Source organism: Lutra lutra, chromosome 9, assembly GCF_902655055.1.
Source record: "Lutra lutra chromosome 9, mLutLut1.2, whole genome shotgun sequence".
NCBI lineage: Eukaryota > Metazoa > Chordata > Mammalia > Carnivora > Mustelidae > Lutra > Lutra lutra.
In genome coordinates this window covers 108,146,229-108,167,550 of record NC_062286.1, presented here as the reverse complement: position 1 = coordinate 108,167,550, position 21,322 = coordinate 108,146,229, and the positions used below count along the sequence as shown (strand labels likewise).

Sequence of the window (21,322 nt, the reverse complement as noted above, 5' to 3'; positions counted from 1 at the left end):
AGCAATGAGTAAATCCTAGGGGGAAAATCTCATTATTATATTAAAAATACATTTAGGGCTATCTGGTCATTCTTAGTAGACTTAAATTTATCCAGTGTTTGTTTCTCAAATTAGATGTTACCTTTCCCAGAGCAAGATGAAGAAAATCCTAAACAGTATCATTCTCAGCATAAGCACAAGAGAATGGAAAATGCTACCACCACCACAAGTTAATCCCGTGGGCCTGTGAATTTTCTGTGAAGCTCTGAATCAGTCTGACTCTCTCCTCATATGTGTAATATTTAAAGATGTCAGTGTGGGGCATCAGCAGTTGGAAATTCAGAATACAAAGCCAGTCCTCCCCTGTGACTGTCACATAACTTTTGCCTGCGTATGAGTCTACATGTTGCCAAACTTCCTCCATTTATTTATTAAATCTGGAAAATCCCCCACCTCCTCCATTCTTTCACAAAACTTTCTGCATGAATGACTTTCAGTCTGAGGGCCATATATATATATTTCTTTTCTCTCCACTGTAGGCTTTTCTCCAAGAAACTTCCACATGCTAAATTAGTGTCATATTTTGGGGGGCGAGGGGAATCCTGATTGTAAAGGATTTTGTAGTGACTTTGTCTTTGTCACCACTTTCTCCCAGTCCATTCCAGCTTGCTTTATAATGAAAGTGAGAACCATAACTAGCAGTTTTATTGGCAAGTAAGAGTCTAAGGACCATGCAGATCTTCTTCTTTATTGTATAAGAATCTTAAATATTTAATGAATATTTAAGTAGACAAATTTCAGCAACATGTCTTGTTTTGGGAATCCTGCTTTAATAAAAATCAGAGCACTATTTGTTGATTATTATTAAAAACATTAACATTTCAAAATACCCTTTGGGTCAGGGAATCGTTAAGAAACAATGACTTGTACTTATTTCAACTAAAAGCAACCTTTATTAAATTCTTACAGCTCTGGTAGCTATGAACGCCCCCTTTACAACTCTGCTTTCCTCCTTTCCTGGGATTCTCTCTCCAATAGCTTAACATTAAAAACTTGAGCTTGGCCCTGAGGCCAGAGCGCGAGGTGGGTGTGTGGATGTGGTGGCAGGGTGGGGGATTGTGTGTTGTTTTTCCGAATCCGAGACAAGGATTTTCCATCGCCTGAAAGAGGCCATCAAGTTTTAACATTGCAAGGCACGACTTCTAATCGCATCCTTCCCGGAAAAGTACAAACAGTTCCTCAGCCGAGGTCCCCCACCTCCCACGCACTCTCCAGCTCGCCCTCCCCGCGGAGAGCCCCGCGACAGCCTCCCCAACACCTATGAATCATCCAAGAGGCTGCCACCGCGAAACCATTTGCATACCCCACCACCCGCCCTCCCTCGGTGCCTAAAGCACAACAAAGGAGGACAGGATTATTTCTTTATGATTATTATTTTTAATCTCTCATATGACCAGCGCCAAGTAGCCTTTCTCGCCCACGCTGTTTCGAGCGTCAGCACCCCATCCCAACCCACCCCCGGCCTGGACTGGTACCTAGGTTTGCGCACTGAATGAACCACCAGAATTTTTGTAGCGTCCCAGAGATCCTTGAATCCTCAGCCCTCCACACTCCCCTTGGAAGTCTGGACTGCTCTAAAAGGTGTGTACGCGCTTCCGCTAACTATTCCTAAGAAACCCAACATAAAACCCCAGGCTCCGGTTGCATATTCAACCTAAAACAGCGTCATCTATTTTACCCTCAGCAAACAACTCTCAACTCCAAGCCGTGAACTCCAGGAAACCCTCGCTGGTCGGGTTAACTACCCTTCCCTCCCCCTTCGCCCAATTCATTGTGTATCTCTCAGAGATAATTGCTCTGACGTACTTTAAAATAACGTGTACGAGTCTGTCTCCCCAACTGACCACATTAATGCAAACTCCAAGCGCTCGATGCTGCTTTGATAAAATGAAGAAATCACTCATAAAAATAGCAGCCCACGTAGTCTGGCCATATATGGAGCTGGTGAGGGTTGACAGGGATGCCCCTTCGGAGCCGCTTCTTTAGAAAAAAACACATTGCAGCTGAAGTCTCCTCGGCTCCCCCCTCCCCCCCTTTCTACTCCTCTGCCTTCCCCTCCCCTTCTATGACTCAACCAAAGACAATTCAGCGGGGGGTGGGGGGATTATATATAATCGCATATATGTCGCATATATAACACAATATATACACAGAGAAATACATATATACATATACATACACACACACAAAGAATATCAGAAAACCAGTCGCGAGATAAATGTATTTGCCTGACACGGGGTGTGAAAACGGAGTCATTTAAGAATCGTCCCGTTCAGGTGTTTATAATAAACCCTGAAATACGAAGGTTTGCAGTAAAGCGCACAGGGAGCTGAGTCAAGCGCTCCGCACAACTCGGCTCCTCCCCTCCCACCGCCAGCCTCCATCCTCCCTCCGCCCTCCCCTCAACACACTTCCTCCCCGCCCCTCCGAGAGAGGGCTATTAAAAGCTGCTGACGTCAAAAGGGACGGCCATCTTTGATGAGGGCAGAGCTCACGTTGCATTGAAGACGAAACCTCGGGGAGGTCAGGCGCTGTCTCTCCTTCCCTCCCTGCTTGGCGGCTCCTCCACACTTGCAACCTGCAAGGGGCCGGGCGAACACCACCCTCTGAAGAAGCCAAGGTAAGGAGCCTCCACCTCGGGTCGTGGTTCTGGTTTTGGATGGCTGCATACCCAGAGGGTACCACAGACAGGGAGACCAAGTGAGCTTGGGCAAATACAAGTATTTGTGTACCTAGGGTGCGGTATTCCGTGTGTGCGCGTTGGGATAGCTCCGGTCTGGGGCTTTATAAAGTATTTTCTAGGTGAGCTGCTTGGGGAAGAGAGGAATGGGGACATTGCAGATGGAGCGATGGGAAGGAAGCGCAAGGATACGTACCGAATAATAACTTACTCTTTCGAAACAGTAGTGGGACTCTCTCTCTTCCATTTTGCGATGCAGTTTTCAGAGATGTTTAGGCTGCTAGGTTTTTTATTTTGTTTTCTGTAGACCAAAACAAACAAACCCTGTCGTTCTGACCCTGTTATTTTGACTGTTGTCGTTAAGGCGCTATTATCCAGGGAAGAATTAGGGAACAAGCAGGTTGTGGGCGCTGGGGAGGCGAAAGCAGAAGGGGGAGTTCCCGCCCCGGGCAAGCCGAGCTGCAGCCTCCATGCCCCGCGGACTTGATTTATGCCGCCTGCTTCACGTCAGCTGCAGGCTGGCGGAAGGCGGGCGGGTCGTGCTGTGTGGGAGGGCTCTGCGGAGGGCTGGCGTGGGTGGGCTCGCCTTGGGGACTGCGGCGGCCCGCGGTCAGCACCCTGGACAGCAATACCGAGGGACCTCGAGGGCGCCCGCGACCTTTCAGCACCGCGGACAGCGGTCCGGCAGCCACGCCGCATCTACCCGCGGCAGAGATGCCTGGCCAGAGCTGGGTGTTTAGGGCTGGAGACCAAATTGCCTCTCTGAGACCCCGATCTCACAGAGACTCCCTAATAGAGAAGGCATAGTAGGTTAACAATTAAAAAAAAAATCCTGCTCACAGGACTCCTTTGCAGGCAATTAATTACCTCTCCCATCCTCAGCTCCTTCATAGCTTCAAAAAAATAATCTACTTGTGGAAATTTTCATGTTGCCCCCTTCCCCCACTTTTAGGTCGAAAATAAACACATTTCTTAAATTAAAAAAAAAAATCTGCACTCATCCTCCAGTTGGATATCAAGGGTTTTGTTTTTAACACAGAGTTTGTCTGCAGACCTTCAGTGGGTATGAATGAGGTATATATGTAGATACCAACATGATATTTCCATATATTTTTTTATTTGATTAAAAAAAAGAGGGGGTAGTTGAACTAAGCAGAATCAACTTTAAGAACAAATCCTTCTTCCCCTTCCTTCTCCCCCATGCTTGTAATTAGGCATGAACATAAGCACACACTCACAAAAATACATCTCTGAGAAATATTACAGGTCCTACAGGGTATAGATTTAATCTCTTTGGCTATGGTTTCAGAGTGAGTGGAAGTGTTTCCTATGGACCTTAGTTATCTCAAGCTGATAGTTTCTGATTTGAACATCATTAAGACTGGTTTTCCTCAGGAAAATCCAACTGTGTCCTTCAGGGTAATGCAGGTGTTAGATTGAAACCAGACTCTGACCTAAAGATCTACTGCAATTTCTATTACGGCACTGCGGGATTTTGCTGAGACAGTGATAAGTACTTTAACCATTTTCTATTCTGAGGCTTGGGGCCTCTGAGTAAAAAAAAAATTACCACTGGGATATTTCCTGCTGTTTGATATAACTAAAATTGGCATAAAATGACCAGGAGCAAAACTGTACTATTTGAATAGTTGTTAAATAAGAGTAACAGCGTCATAGGTAGGAATCTATGCAGCGCATTAAAAGAAACACTGTCATGAATCCTTGAAAAGCCTCACAGTAAGATCTTGGATTGTTTTTGTAAGTCATAACTCCAATCATTTCTATACTAGAGCTCCTAAAATGCCCTGTCGATATAGAGAAGGTACTTTCACTGCCGGCTATTTATTTCCTAATGTTTTTCTATTTCATGGATAACCATGTGTTTCCATATGAGTATATACTGATCTATTACTGTATATAGTTGTAAAATTAATATTCAGGGGTACGTAAGTGCATGGAAAAATTTTATAACTCTGCAATCTGCAAGCGAAATAAACAACTGTGTTTTAGTGATGGGAGGAGGGGAGAAAAGATGGGTAGGAGTCTTTAAAAATGCTTTGACTTCATGCTGCATGTCCAGACAGCTCTGCGTAGTTGCGTCAAATGAAAAAGCCTAACGCTGCCGGAATTACGTGCTTGGACATTAGTAATTACTGCTGGGTTTGTTTGCTAGTGGAAGACTGGGGGGGATTGGGGGGTGGAGGTAGAAGACCGCAGTGGAGCTGGCAAAGGGCAAAGATCTGGAAAAAAGTGGCGATGTGCACAATTCTGGAGCTAATTCTAGAACAGCGTACTGAGAAATTAAAGAAAAACATAATTGAAGCATGAATTTAACATTTATATTATTTATAAGCTTCAGGAAAAAAAAATGAAGAGATTTTCTGTTTTAAATTTTAAACATCCAGGGCAATACGGCAAGAAGAGGCCGGAGCAGATGGACATCAGGATGTGCCAGGAAACATTCATGCAGACCCTCCGATGGTACCTGCTTGTTTGTTCATTGGCATTTTCTGCATTATCACCTTGGCATTCAGAATGTGAAACTATTTATAATCTTCTTAACCTCTCCATGGTAAAAATCTCCCAAGAATTTCAGTTTTATTCCTATTTTGTTAAACATGCACAACCACACATGCACAAACACAATAAACTGCCCCTTAATTAGCTTGTCTAATGGCATTCCTAAACTCTAAGTGTTAGCCCCAGAGTGGTGTTTATCAACCAGAAGACTGATATTTCTGCCAGTGGCACCTCTTCCTATAGCAGCCAGCCTTCAGCAGAACGTGTAGGTTTTGATGATTAGTAGAAATAAAAGATAACTTGAGGAAAAGATTGAGAGTGGAGACATGAAGGATAAAAATAGATAAATCTGCTCTTTTATATGATGTACTATGAAAAAACCATTTTTCTCACATTACGGAGCTGCTTTTCAATTCTATAAAGGTAAGAAAATTGGTGTTGTCAGCCTCAGCGTAGATACATTTCTGCAGTGTCATCCCTTGTCAGCAAGGACCGACGTGATAGGAAGATATTGACCAATCAATGAGCACCAGATACATAAATGAACCCCATGGAGGATATAAAGTCTCATGCTTATATGGTCTTTGACCTCAGTAAGTTTAGCATTTAATAATCTTAGTAAAAATAATGAACAACAAAAATTAATAAATAATACCAGAATGAAATACAATAAAACAGTGGAAGAAAAATCATGAAGGGAATATATAATGATTTGCCCACTGAGTGTGACCAGAAATAAAGAAGGTAAATTCTAAGGAGGACAATATTGCATTGGACTAGAATGATCTGAGCAAGAAGGCAGTACATCAGCTGATTTTTGGAGGTTGGAGAAGTGGGGGAAATCTGCTGAGTAAAAGTTACAGCGTAGGCAGAACTACACATAAGGCAGGCCCAGGTTATGGACAGCAAATATCCATCCATTTGGGTAGTGAGTAGCTTATGTTGGGGAATATGCTGGAACAGAGACTTGAAGCCTTCCATGGAAGGCTTTGAATACCAAGTTGATGATTTAGTGCTTTATTTCCTAAGGTTAATTTCAGAGCAGAAGCTGATATAATAAAGTAACCAGGTCCTTCTTAACATCTGGGAACTGCTGTTTCCAGAATGGATTACATTTGCCTTCCTCCAGAAATAGAGGGGAGTAAATTGGTATAAAGGATGATTAATTAGAAGAAAAAAAAATCAGTTCTCATTTAGGCATCCTTTAAGATCCCTTCTCAGGATATACATGGACTTATGGGTCTGCCTAAAAGTTAATGATAAGGTTCAAATTTTCATTATTAACTAGAACAAATTATTCAAGATGAGCACCTATCAGAAATATTGCAAACCAAGTCAAGAAACCAGGAATGAGAGGTACCCAGAAGGTACACATGCACAATAAACTTGCAGAGCACTCTCTTGCATCCTTGGAGCATTCTCCCTTGTAACATACACTGGCTGGCTGAATGAAAATAGAGGCCAGTTTTTCTGTGCATATTTCAGGCAGCCTGACATATACAACCAGTCCCAAGTAGCTAAAACTGGAAGAAAAAAAAAAACTATAGTAAAATTTTGGAAAACTGAGGTGAGGTGGACAGATAGCCTATCTCTTTCCCTACCATCCTAGCTGACTCTGCTGAGTCCCCTTACTCCAGCACTAGCTCAAGATCTGAACTATACCTATTTCATTTTTAATCTTGTGGTTACCACTCTCACAGCAGAGCTTCAGAATTACAAATGCTGTCAGAACTGCTGAACTGAAATAGTCAGAGACTCCATGCGGAGGAATAAGTGGCAGTTGCAGACATAGATCTTGTTGCTATTTCAGTTCTCACGTGGAAGTGTTGAGGGACTATGCTCATCTGTTCTTCACTGAAACACTGGCAGGTGAGACATCCTTAGGATAACATGTTGATTTCCAAGACGATTCCCTGGGGGGAATTTGGAAATAGTGACGTTTCAGAGGAGGTCAAACTGGAGGTTATTAAAGTGAATGCAGAGGGCCTATCAAGAGGGAGGGAGGAGACACTGTATAGCACTGAGGAAGCAGGACATGGTGAGTGCAGAAAGGGTTTTAAAGTATAATTAGTTGTAAAAGGGGAAAGACATTTCAGGGAAATTTCCAGAGAACTCTAGCTGCAGTGTCAGAATTATTATCACTGCTCTAATGATAATAGGTACTCACTGCTACATAATTTTCTTCACAAGGATTTCAAAGCATTTCACCCAATATAAATGTACCACCAGTTTCTGATTTCTAAATGAATACTGCAAACCACAGTTATAGGATGCGTTCATATATGATATTAGATAACATTTAGTAAGCCATAGCTCTCATGTAGAAGAACAGAGATACCCAAAGCCACGATTAATCAGAATAGGCCTATGGGGGAGAAGAGTAAAAGCTTTTACCTGTCCCAGTTCAGTAAATCTGCATAACAACCCTGTATTCAGGGTATCGTTACTATTTCCATTTTACAGATGAAGCAAACTGAGGCAACGGAAGGCTAAGAAACTTGCTTAAGATCACAGAGCAGAGCCAGGATTTAAATGTAATCACTCTGAGTCCAGAGACTAAGCCATTAACTGTCTATTACACGACCTCTTGCATCATCCACATTTTTCATATCGGCCAAATCGGGCCCAGAGAATGTACATGATTTCTTTTCCAGTATCTTTTCCCCCTATGTTGGGCTGCAGGGCACAATGGCTAAGATGCTGATCAGGAGCCAGGAGACCCAGTTCTAGCCCTGAAGCATCTGCTTGTAATTTCCTGTTTGGGAGTGGAGTCCCCCTATCTTTACATAAGTCACTCAACCACCATTGAACTCAGTTTGTTTATCTATAGAATGGCAGATCTGGACTAATATTTTCCAATATCTGTACCATTCAGAAGTTAATGAAATTGGTGCTGAAAACTCTGGATAGTAGGTCTGGGTCCAGTGACCTGTTGATCTCAGCAGGCCCTGCCTTAACATTGCTTCAGTACCCGACCTGACTCCCACCCCCATTATGAGATTAATTTACATCCATAGTCTCCCTCCTCTTCAATTTCTCATTCCCTCTCTCTCTTTCTCTTTCCCCCTCTCCCAGTAATTTCTTTCACATCATCTTTCTGAAGTCTTTATGGTCAGACTTCAGAAATCCTGGCTTTTTCCTCAAAGCCCTGATCTGAGCCATCAGTGTTTTGGGGACCTTTCATCCTTCTCAATCAGATTTATTGTTCTCTGACACAGACTGTTTCCTACAACCTGCCTAAACTGTTTATAATTCTTTTCCCAGCCTAATTAATTTTTTTATCCCTTTCTAGACCTAAAGCAGTTTATTAGCTACTATTTCTTCATTTCTCCTCTTTCTTCCTCTGCCACTTGGAAAAAAGGAAAACACTTTCGTAGAATCTGTGAGCTCTTAAGTACTTAAAACATAACAATTTCATGTGATTTGAATCACGTAATATTAGTAGCTAGCTCAAAAACTAATCAAGTTTGATGGATGGGTTAAGGGTGGGGAGGGAAAATAACATTTAAAAAAGCCTTAAGGGGGTGCCTGGGTGGCTCAGTGGGTAAAGCTTCTGCCTTTGGCTCCAGTCATGATCTCAGGGTCCTGGGATCAAGCCCCGCATCGGGCTCTCTGCTGGGCAGGGAGCCTGCTTCCTCCTCTCTCTCTGCCTGCCTCTCTGCCTACTGGTTATCTCTGTCTGTCAAATAAATAAATAAAATCTTTATTTAAAAAAAAAAAAAGCCTTAAAGGTCAAGGGACAAAGAGCCTTAAAGCCTCTGAGATTTACAGTTCAGAGGCTAGCAGCTGGCAGTACAATGTTTATTAATTAAACTCAGAGTCACATGTGAATTGAAGTCCCATGCTCCAGAAAAGCCATGTTCTCCTTGTTGCTAAAATCCCGTTCCTCCTGCAATGTTTGAGCAGCGTTTTACCAGAGTAAAGCATGGCATTACAAGAGGAGATCCTAACTGACTTCTTCACTGCTGACTCTCAGCGGTTAGCCTCGGTAGTGATTTAACCGATGATAAGAACAAATCTGTATCCCCTAAAAGAGATGGGGGACAATCCTGTGGAAGGGTTCGTGTTTCCTTTTAAATGCTCAGTGATCACTCTAGAGAAATTGAAAGTAAATGACAGTGTCATCACCAGATTGATGCTGCATGACAGCAGCACTAGCTTTATGGATGGGCTTTCTGTGGTCGTGGAAAAATACACATGATCCTCATAGCTAGTAAAGGAAGCCAAATTGTGTTTCCTGTGAAGAGGGAACTAAACTCACTAATCTTTTCTTCTGCTTTGGGGTTTTTGTTGTTGTTGTTGTTGACCTGATTTGGTTCCTAGTACCCAGAGATGGCTAATGCTCTCGCGTCTTAAATTGAGACTGTTTTGTGCTTTCGGCTCCCTCACTTCCTCCATCCTCCAAAACGGTCCATTTTATACTTGAAGAGCAAGATTCTATTCCCACTAAAATGGTGGGTTCTACAAAATGACCATCTGGTCTCATCACTTCCCCACCATTTCCTATAACCAAATCCCACCTGTCACAGGTTTTGAATTTGGGAGATGACTCTTCATGTCTGCAAGCTTGAGCCAGTGGCTTCTCTTCTTTACTGAGGGCAGCACTTCTGAAAATGAAAGCCTCAGAGGTGCCCCCCTGAGGCCAGATTTGCACTGCACTCCGGCCCTGCTCCTATTTCAGACAAATCCCTTTGTATGGTTCTGAGAATTCTGCAAGTTGGACAGAATTCCTTTGCGATGGGGACTCTTAGGCCAAATTGCTGATTTCCTTTCTTCATATTCATCTTTTGTACAGTTTCAAAAAAATAATGACTGACAAATTGCTAAGCCATGCATTTCTTGAATTTCTCTGCAGTTAGTCCAAGATCCATCTGACAGCTCTAAGTAAATCAGACTGTGACTTATCCATTGATAAACAGAAAGTAGAGGGACATACATGCCCATGTGTCTGCTAGGAAGACTATGCAATAGTCCTATCGAGTGAATTTTTTATTTTATTGGGAAATCCTATTGTAACCTCACTGTAACACTAGTAATCAAGATAACATTCCTGATTTAGGCCAGGCCGGGGAAATTGCTGATCATATCCAATTTTTCCAATTCTAAGATGACTCTCCCTAATATTCCTCAAACTTAAATCAGCTGTCATTATGGCACTTTTCATTAATTAATTAATTCGACAAATATTTATTGAGCATCTGTCATGTGCCAGGGAAACACTGTACTGATTACCGAAGATAGAGCAGAAAATAAAGCATGCACGTTTCTGCCCTCAGTGCATTTTTCTGGGCATCCCCTTTTGACATGTTATTATTTTAGAAGACGTGTTTCACATAGGATCCCTTTTTTAATCTAAGATATTAACCCAACTTAGAAGAGAACGTGGCTCTCTATTCAATATGCGCAATTGATTGAAGGTTTCTTCTGAGTGGTCAGTATCCATAGAGGGATTGCTACATCATAAACAGAATATGTATTAACACCCTCAGTCATCAAGGAATTCAGTAAATGTCTAAGATATGCCCTTAAGTAAATTTGTCTCTATGGACATGGCAATCAACTAAGATATCACTAACATTTCCTTTAAGTACATATATCCCAGTCAGTTGGGACCTCTCTCTCTATAGATCCTTCCCACCAGTCATGGGGGAAACAGATCAAGCTTTGAAGAACATGATACCTCCTCAGTCATCATGGAACAATGCAAGAATAGGGTGACTGAGAGAAAGAGCAGCATTTTTTGATGACAGTACTTCCCAAGCCAATCCACTTACCTCCTCTGGGAACTTCCTGTCTTGAAACAAGGTTTCAAAGATTCAGGATCAAGTAGAAGTATGTATTAGGCTCCCAACTCTTGCCTTTAGAAATGTACCTTTTCCTCCCAATGAGCAATGCTCCCATCTCCCTTACATGATTTCTCACATAGCTTTGTAATTACATGTGCATTTTTCTTCCTTAACAGACTATAAAATTTTTGAGAGCAAGGGCAATATGTTAACCATTTTTGAATCCTTGGTAACAATGCCTGTCACACACCAGGTATACAGGACATGAGTGAGTGAATGGGAACACCAACCACCCCTTTGCAGAAAAAAGAATTCTACTACTGTAAGTAATTCCTCCTTTTATTAACCAAATGTTACGATCAGAACAACTCAGGAATGCATATTCACCCTAACTGTTGGAATGAAGTTGATACCAACGAAGCCCTTGTGTTCACCTCAGCTAGCTACCAAACTTTGGCAAATAATTTCTTCTTTCTGATCTGCTCTTTTATCACCTATGAGTCAGGGGTTAAAATGCTGATGAAGACTCAGGTTATTCTCAAGGAAAGTGTGGCCAAAAGCAAGTTTGTATTCAGGGATGAAAAGCCATTGCCTATGAGTGACTTAAGTCAAATTACATACAGAGCCAAGCTATTTGACTTATATAAAATACACAGCTAAAATTCTTTACTTTTTACTAAGATGAAAAAGATGTTTTTGATGCCGCTGTCCACACATATCATAGTCACTGGGGGATAGCGTGGTTCTTCAGCCAACTTTCATTTTCTGGGTTACGTATTTGCTTCTTCTCTGTTAGAATGGTGGCATGGTTGAGTTGGCTTCCCAGAAAATGCTAACTTTTCTTTCAAACATCCAGTGTTCTCTTGCCTAGGAGAGAAAAATAAACTGAGGCATGATGTGGTAAATCACTCCCATTTATCTTAAAAAAAAAAAAAAAAAGAATGCTGTTACCAGCTAAGGACTGAATTTTGCATTTCTTTTTCCCCAGCCCTTCTCATGAAACAAGTCTAAAACCATGGGTCAGTTACCCTGCACCCTACTTTTTCCAGCTGCAAATAAGGCTACCACTTGATGAACACAAGAAAAAGCTAACTAACTTATGGAATGACTGTGGTATGGTACACTAGACCATTCGCATACATTATCTCATTGAATCTCTATGGCAACCTTAAAAGAGCTTAAAATTCTCATCTCTGACTGCAAAGCCTGTGTTTTTTCCCATCACCCTTTGAATTTTCCCATCAGTTGCATACAATCCATTGAGATCTAACAGAAAGCATGCTCTGGACATGTAGAACAAGAGTCAGCAAAATCCAAAAAAACTCAGTCCTCTGGGCTAGAAAGTCAGGTGAGATATGGTAGTATGGGGAACCAGGAGAAACAAAGTATCCAGCAAGCTCCTTGAGCACTGCATTGAGAGAAATGGTTGCATACTTGGCCCATTTCTGCCACTGCAATTATAGGACCCGGACCAACTTATGTAACCTGAATTGAGCCTCAATTTTCACGTCTATAAAAAGCAAGCAATAGCTGCCTTACGTATGTCACGTGGTTGTCATGAGACTTAAAGGAGCTAATGCTTGTCAAGGTCTATTCCTTCCATCACTCTGCAATCGAGGAGGAAACTGTTGTTACCATGCTCTAGTAGCCATCATTTGCCATGCCAGATTTTTACTGCAGATGATGTGAAGGCCGTATGCTTCTTTTCCCCTTTATAATGTTGAGTTTGCTTAAAGACATAGGTCTTGGTATCATTATATCTTAGTTTGCGCAGCATGCATGTTTAAAATGGGAAAATGTGTCAACAGTCTGGTTTTTCTACTTGGGGGAGGATTTTTAAAAGCATCTCTGCTTACGGAGTGGCCTCGTGAGTCTCTGGATAGCGTTTGGAGACACAAGAGGCTCAGTTATGGTTTAAACACTGGTCCCCTTTTGCTTGGTGCCTGGGGACTTAAGGCCCTTAATGAGTTAAAAAGAGATGGTATGCAAAATTTCCTGCTCTTCTTTAGCTTGAGAAAAAGAAATTTGCTGTAAGCTATTTTGTGAATCGTTACCGAAGCTACATCTGTTGGCTTCATTTTGTATTCAGCTTTGTGTGAGGTTTTTTGTTGGGGAGGGTTGGATTCCTTACTAAATATTGTGTGTGTGCGTGTGTGTTTTGTATGTGCACACAATATGCAAGCAGAGAGGTGCAAACACAGATGTTTTCTTGGAGGCGGCCTTGGGCACAAGATTCTGGCCCATCTCACCTCATTGTCAAAAGCTTTAGTTTTATTCATAAGCCAATAAATATAAAACCTGCATAGGTGAGTTACATGAGCTGCAAAATGGATGCTGCTATGTCGCATTCACAGAATGATTTCTCTTCCAAATTCCAGATCCCCCAAAGCAACCCTGCCTATGGCCATGACCTCAGATTCTGCTTTTGGGAGAAGTCCTGTGCATCTAGGCCTTGAGGATAGGAGAGCTTTTTGGGAAAATTTTTGAAACTCACATTGTCTTTTGAACATCTACTATGTACTAGTTACTATATTTTAGTCTATTATACTGGTATAGTACTAGTATACTACAAGTATAGGATGGTCTAATATACTAGTAGCTAGTATTTTTTGTTTTTTTTTTTTACATTTTATGTATTTATTTGAGAGAGAGAGAGAGAGAGAGCATGTGTGCAAGTAGGGGGAGGGGCGGAAAGAGAGAGAATCTCAAGCACACTCAGCGTTGAACACAGAGCCTCACAAGAGGCTAGATCCTGGGACCCTCAGATCACGACCTGAGCTGCAATCAAGGGTCTGACAGTTAACCAAATGAACCACCCATGCACTCCCTACTGTAGCTAGTATTATACTTAATTTGTACAGCAACCTTCTAAGTGGTGGGTGTTATTTTCTATACTTAGAGAGGATACTATTTGATAAAGGTCCTTTCAAGGTGCTAAGTGCTGCCTGTCCCCTCTCCATGAACCAGTGGATACATTAACTGGGGTTAGTGATCCAAATATCAGGCTTTCTGTTTTAGCCTGACTAGGGAAAAAATGGTTAGGACCAGCAGCCGGAGTCAGATGAGTTCTGCTCCAAGTCTACATTGGGACCCACCAAGGGAGAAAGGGCTGCAGAGATATGTGTAATCAGAACATCTAGAGACCTAAGGTCCTACCTTCCTTCTCCATCCATCCTTCCCAAAGCACAGAATCTTTCTCAGGAGGTTTGCAGCTTGGAGCAGACAAATCTGAGAGAAAAAACCAAGATGGGAGAGAGAAAGTTGGGAGCCACCATGAGCTCTGATTGCTCACTGCCAATTTCCTATCTCACAGAGTATTTGAGCTGGGGCAAATAAAGAAAGGGTTGGAGAGGATGGTGGAAGGTGTCTTCCCAGTACTGGTCTTCCCAAAGAGTGGAGGTTCCCATTTTAAGGGACAAGGTAGGAATTGATGAGTCTTTGAACATCAGAAAAGTTCCTCCTTCTTCCACATGGCTAATATGAGAGAAAACTTGAGTTTGAACTTAAGATCCTAAGTGCAGTATTACTGACCCTCCACAATCAGTGACCCATTACATTAGGACACTGGTTCTTAGGTGAGGGTCTTTGGACCAGCATCATCATCATCATCATCATCACCGGAGGGGTTGTTAGAAATGCTGTTCTGAGGCCCCACTCCACACCTACACAATCTGAAACTCCAGTGCAGTGGGGAGGGGTGGAGTCTGTGTTTTCATCCCCTCCAGGTGATTCTGAGGCAGGCTCAAGTTTCAGAACTAACGTGCTAGCGATCTTAGGAGCTCCTCAAGTGTTCACATTCATCTTAAACAGGGTCTGATGAGGATGAGGTATTTTCACGGTCTCTGCCTCACAAAAGCTGTGACCAGGAACTTAGAGAGAGAGGAGCTATCCTGGGCCACTGGCTAGAAGTCTCTACTCACTGAGTACAGGAGTCTTAGGTGGGGGATGCAGGGCTCCTTTTTATACTTTTCTCCCCCTGCAACAATGGCTCAATCTCTTGCTCCTAGAATCTGCCCCCCCAAACCTCTCAAAATGTAAAATTGCACCAGATGACTAGGAAGCCCCTTTCTTCTTTCTGCTGAGCCAGCCTGAAGGATACCAGAGAGGAAAATGTACCCACTGTGAAAATGATACAGCCATTCCCATGACTCCTCTTTTGGTCTCCTCCATAAACTGTCACAGGTACAAGGAGGGGACATGACCGCTTTTCACACATCCCTGCAGTTTCTTATTTACTGCTCTGGACCCCAGCACCAACTGCCCTTGAGGAAAGAAAGGATCCTGCTGGCTCACATTGCCCTTCTTTTCTGTGTAGAATCACGCACTTGGGTTGCTGGGGCAGACTTCACAAATGGCATTTTTAAAAATGACACATGACCAGGCCCAGAGATAAATGACTTACCAGAGCCGCAGCTTAAGTGTTTGCAGCCAGGGCTTTTGGCTCACAGTTGAGTGCTGCTTCCGCTGCCCTGGGCTGCCTTGCCACTTCTGCCTTCACCTCTTTCACTTTTCTCCTCAGCACGGGGCCACACTCCAGGCCGGAAATCTCTCAGTCTGTTGTTACCCTCCGAGGCCTTTGGCCTCGGATGGTGACCCAACGTCTGTAAAAGCAAGGAAGGAACATTCTTATGATTCTCAGCTGCCAGGCAGAGCTTCCCCAAAAGGTTGGCTGTATGGCTTATGTCTTTTAGGTTTTGCACATAACAAAAACCCAAATATAAGTGGTTTAGGCAAAAATGGGGATTGACTGGCTCAGAGAATGCAAGTAAAGGTTGAAGAGCCAAACCATGGGAAAGGCAGAGGTTTACTATGGAGGTTCATGCTTTCCCTCCTGTCCTTGATTCCTTCTGAACACTGACTCTGCTTTCTCTTTGAAAAACCCAGTTTTTCCTTCCACGTACCAGAAACGTGGCACCCAATTTGTTCTTCCTACACATCCACTATGGAAAAGGCACTGCCATTTGTTTCCTGTACCCCACGTTCAGAAATCTTGGGGGAAGACCCTGGTTGATCCAGCTCGGGGCAAGTGCTCACCTACGCCCCTCAGCTGTGAATGTGAAGTGTTAGGGAGAGTAGGACTTGGAGGCTGGAACCACATGATTCGATTGGGGGAAGAACCAGTTTCTTGGCAGACATAGTAAGTCATATTATGTGTCCTATATACACAGACATAATTTTTATCAGGTCACTTACCAAACACTTGTCTTAATTCACCCTGTAAGTGTTTAGTGACACTTGCTTCTTTTTTCCAAATTGTTTCTCCTGCTATGACCTAATTTTTAAAACTTCATGGCAGCTCTGGCAGGAAAGATGGTAAAAGAAAACAAAAAATAACCATTTTTCAGATCTAAAGACTGGGGCCTAAGAATCTGACTGCCATGGGGTCACCTGGGTGGCTCAGTGGTTAAGCCTCTGCCTTTGGCTCAGGTCATGATCTCAGGGTCCTGGGATCGAGCCCCTCATCGGGCTCTCTGCTCAGCAGGGAGCCTGTTTCCCCCTCTCTCTCTCTGCTGGCCTCTCTGACTACTTGTGATCTCTGTAAAATAAATAAATAAAATCTTAAAAAAAAAAAAAAAAGAATCTGACTGCCCTGAAAAAGGCAGTCAAATTAGTCAAAGGCAGGGCCAGCTCAGGGATGAAGGTTGGCCAGATGTCCAGTTCTCTTCCTAATTCATGGAGGGCGAACTAGTGGCCTTAGGCTTAATATGACCCCAAAACTTACTTTATTTGGCCAGTGCTGGATTTGCAGATATCTTAAATACGAATGCCTTAAGGCAGCATATGTCCTCTCCAATTTGCCATAGAGCCTAACACTACAAAACTTTTTATACCTGGTTCAGTCCACTTGGTTCTGTTATCTTCCTCTATCCTAGAGACATATGAGTTTCTTCTGCGGCCTGCCAAAATTATGGCATTTGTGGTGGTTCTGTGACCTGCCAGAATCAAATACAAGAAGTTTCTTGGGTTATTTTGCCACAATTCTTCCCTCGAGATGTCTTCATAAGTTAAATCAATATTTTGAGAGCTAAGATGGGGCAAATAAATTGCACTAAATAGACCAACCAATTTTTTTACTTTTTAAAAATCTGAATACAATTAGCTTTTTGCTTTTCCCACTGACCCTGCTGGCAATCTGGTGACAGCTATGAATCCCTTTGCAGAGTGACATTGTTTTAATGTATAAAATGGAATATGTAAGCTCTCATAAGAAACAAGTTGTATTGAAATATAATTATCAAAATTTTTTATAATTTATGATATAGTAATACATGATCTTTTAAAAAGTACAGCATAAAATAGCAATATTTGGTGGAGAGTCTAACAACAACCACAATTTCAAGTGGTGATGAGAATATATATTTTGAGATATCTGTAACAACCATGGCATAGTCCTAGAAGACATCTGAGGTTTCTACTGGGTTCGAGAACCACATCAGGGTTCAGGACCCCCTCCAGTGCTCCCAGTGTGGGGGTGGGAGTAAGCCAATGAAGAGGAAGGAAGGATTGATCTACATGTCATGTGGGCACAGGCAATACCTGGGGTTCCCCAAAGCAGTTATTTTTTGCTGTGTAACAAATTATCCCCAAACCTAAAACAGCAATTTTTTACTGTTCTTGGACCTCTGGGTTAGCTAGGTTGACTACCAGTTGACTACCAGTCAGCTGGTAGACTTCTGGGGTCTTGTTGGTCTGTAACATCCTCACTTCCATGAATGGTGATTGGTACTGGGTGTGGGCTAGAGTGGCAGGTAACTAGACCACATATCTCTCATCATCCGAAAACAGAAAGGGTGAACACCACTATGGAAGCACTTTTCAAGTCTGTTTAGGTCACATTTGCTATTGTCCCATTGGCCAAAGTAAGTCTCATGGCCAAGCACAGAGTCAGTATGGGAGAAACTAGAGACACCGAGAGGGGAGTTCTTCCAACCATTTTTGCAAAATTATCTACCACAGCTCCTGGCAAACTTGGGAGCATTAGACAGAGAAAGCCCTTCCGTCTACCACAGGTTAGGCATCAGGCTCTGCCTGTCCATCCTGGGGCTAGACAACTCCCACCAAATGCCACTAAAATCAGGGAATTTAGGCATGGTTTATTATTAACCTGCCAAACTTAGAGCCCCTGGGCGTAAGTTTTTGACTCCTTGGGTCAAGGGTCACCTGGAACATCTTGCTATATCTCTCCAAGTTGACCAAACAACCACAGCCCCAGATGTCTGGTAAATTTATGGGGTAGGCAAAAGGAAAATTTTCTCCTCTGAGCATTAAGGATGAGTAAGCCTTTCTGAATTCAGACTGAAAAAAAAAAATCACCTTCTTATTGTTTGGTGATGACGTTTCTTTCTCTCTTTCTTTCTTTCTTTCTCTCTTTCTTTCTTTCTTTCTTTTATAAAGATTTTATTTATTTATTTGACAGAGAGAGACACAGCGAGGGAGGAAACACAAGCAGGGTGAGTAGGAGAGGGAGAAGCAGACTCCCTGCAGAGCAGGGAGCCCGATGCAGGGCTCGATCCCAGAACCCTGGGATCATGACCTGAGCCAAAGGCAGACGCTTAACAACTGAGCCACCCAGGTGCCCAACATTTCTTTACCTGAAATTTTGCCTGGGCTGGCCTTGGTGAGGGAAGTTGTATTTGAAGGGTTTTTGTTTTGTTTTTTTTTTTGTTTTTGTTTTTTCCTTTCCTTCCAGAAGCCCTCCCCTGTTTAAGCAAACTCTTCTTTCTGCTCTAATTGCAAGAGCTCCCCATAACGGTAGAAACAATTCTCAGCCCATCCTCTGCCCAATGAGCACTTTGGAAATGGGAACCCAAGGGAGGAGGCAGTGGAAAAAACCCTGAAGGCTTTTCAACTGTGCTGCTGCGTCATGGAAAACCAGCCAGGCACCTGCGCTGGGCCTCCCAGCAGGTCCCACCGGAGCCCTCGTCTTAGTTATTCCGTAGATGAACAGGGGATGTCTGACTCACCCAGCTGTCTAGTCCCACACTTCAAAGAGCATTCTGAGTCCTGCTGTACATTTTCTCAGCTCACTTCACATATCAGATGGCAGACTCCTGAAGCTCAGACCCCGAGCAGAAGAATTGTTCTCTCTTTTAGATCCTGCACCCTCGTCTTTACTGAGCTCTCCCACCACACACACACAACTTAAAGATTTCTAAATTCTTGAGTCAGAGTGCTATCTCACGTTGGGTCCTCCCAGAAGCAGACTCTGAAGAGGGATGTTAGTACGCATATCGTATGCGAGAAGCGATCCTAGGGAAGGCTGGTAGGTGAGCAGGGAAGTAAGAGAATGAGGAGGCAGTCAGCACAGAGGTGGGAATGGGCAGGTTACCACCTGCTGGGCCTCAGTCCCAGAATGCTTCATCCGAAAGGCAAGGAATCTGGAGTATTTGCAAAGCACTCCCATCCTTCATTGGCTAAGGGCTGTTCCCAGGGGTATAAACTTGCCTCCAGCCCTGTGGGAAGCCCAGCCTACTCCTGAGACTGGAGAAATCCCCACAGTAGGGAGTCATAGCTTGAGTAGCTCTCGGAATGTACAGGAAAGGTGGGGGCCAAGGAGATACAGGTGGGGCATTAAGAATGGCTGGTACCACTGTGTCAGCTGTCACCTCCAGACACCCCAAGCATCACAACACCTGTCTCGAGCTTTGGTGCATTGATGATTTAGTCCTGTGTTTATTTAACTCATATTCATTGGGCTCCTACCGGGTACCATTCACTCAGCACCCGTAGGCTAGGCAGTAAGCTAAGGTTTGGGGGAACATCATCTCATTTGCTTGCCACGACACACTGCAAGGAGGGATTATTGGTTTCATTCTACAGATGAGGAAAGTGAGGTTCAGTGAGGTTAATAAATTACCTCTAGTCCCTCGGCCTGAAAATGGCAGAGCCAAGATTCCCATCCTGGTCCACCTTCAAGTTTCAACTCCATTCCACGGTAAACCACCACCCAATTAGGTCAGGGTACGATTCTCCTCAGTTGAGAGAAGCCTCAGCCCCGTCCAGCCCCTGTGCCACCGTCTTCCAGAATCTCTCCTCTCTTCTTTGTCTGTCCTGTTCTTTCATCTCTAATTCTCAAGCTGGTTCCAGGGAATTACCTCCAGCCTCTTTGGTATTGCAAACCCTCTCTCAGGGCAGGGGGCTGTCCCTCCCATCCTCCAGACCCCCTGACCCTGGCTATGGTGACCTCTTTCTCCAACCTCATTACGTCTTTGACTCTCTAGGTCTTTAAACAACCCCCAACTCACATCCACCCGTGATCTGTCCTCCTTCAACCAGCATGTGTCAGCACTTTGGCAGGTCCTGCTGTTTCCGATATCCTGCCAAAGGAATCAGGGAACCATCTCTTTGTGACATCTCGTGACTTGAGGGCTGATTTCAGTTTTCACCCCAGGGACTCCATGCAAACAGGCAGCAAATGGCTTGTTTTTGAGCATCGGACCAAAATGCAAGTCCCAATTTACTGTTATTAATATTTTAAAAATAGAATGGCATGAGGTGAGGACCAGGAGAGGGAATAATTAATTCCAGCCTGCCAGCAGGGGAGTGGGAGGAAGGCAGCAGCTCTCGCTGTCTTGGGGAGGACACCCTGCAGTAAACACAGAGCTTCAGCCTCCAGGTGGCAAAGGAACATAAAGGGGGCAGGTGGGGTGTAAAACAATGCTGCACGGCACCATTTCAGAGAGAGTATGTCTGACTTCATGAAACACATACGATCCTTTCAAAAAACAATATCCTAGAGCATCAGCGCCAATACTACCGCTGGTGCTCAGGGGCCAGTACCGGGGAGCAGCCCATTCTATCCACCTCTCCCAGAACCAACCAGAAGATAAAGTTGGAACTACAAGAAATGAAAGAATGGGGCTGAGGTCTGTGATGGAAAACGGCTCGTTATAGACCTGTGAGTGCAAATTGTATACCATGGATCCAAATAGACCATTTTTATTTTTAATTTTAATTTTTTTATTTTTTGAGAGAGAGAGAGAGAGCATGAGCAGGTGGGTGGGGGGGGGGAACAGAGGGAGAGGGAGAGAGAATCCCATGCAGGCTCCATGCTCAGCACAGAGCCTGATGTGGGGCTCAATCTCACCACCCTGAGATCATGACCTGAGCCGAAATCAAGAGGCAGATGTATAATGGACTGAGCCACCCAGTTGCCCCCAAATAGACCATTTTTAAATGACCATTTTAAAATCCAAAGTGTTTTAGCAGAGAAGGAAGAGTAGGGGCCTTTGGCATTTAGGGTAGTTTTGAACCCCATCTTGGGCCACAACTCTCTAGGCCCTTTGGAATGCATGGT

At 43.5% G+C, this 21,322-nt stretch overlaps 1 protein-coding gene across 2 annotated transcripts in view; it reads left to right on the top strand.

The window, feature by feature from the left end:
- Nucleotides 1-2,483: 2,483 nt before the first annotated feature.
- SNAP25 (synaptosome associated protein 25) overlaps nt 2,484-21,322 on the top strand; it is an 85,273-nt gene continuing 66,434 nt past the window's right edge. For both annotated transcript variants that reach the window (XM_047746682.1, XM_047746684.1), the window contains exon 1: nt 2,484-2,659. The gene's annotated coding sequence lies outside the window, so the exon portion shown is untranslated. The remainder of the gene's footprint in view (nt 2,660-21,322) is intronic.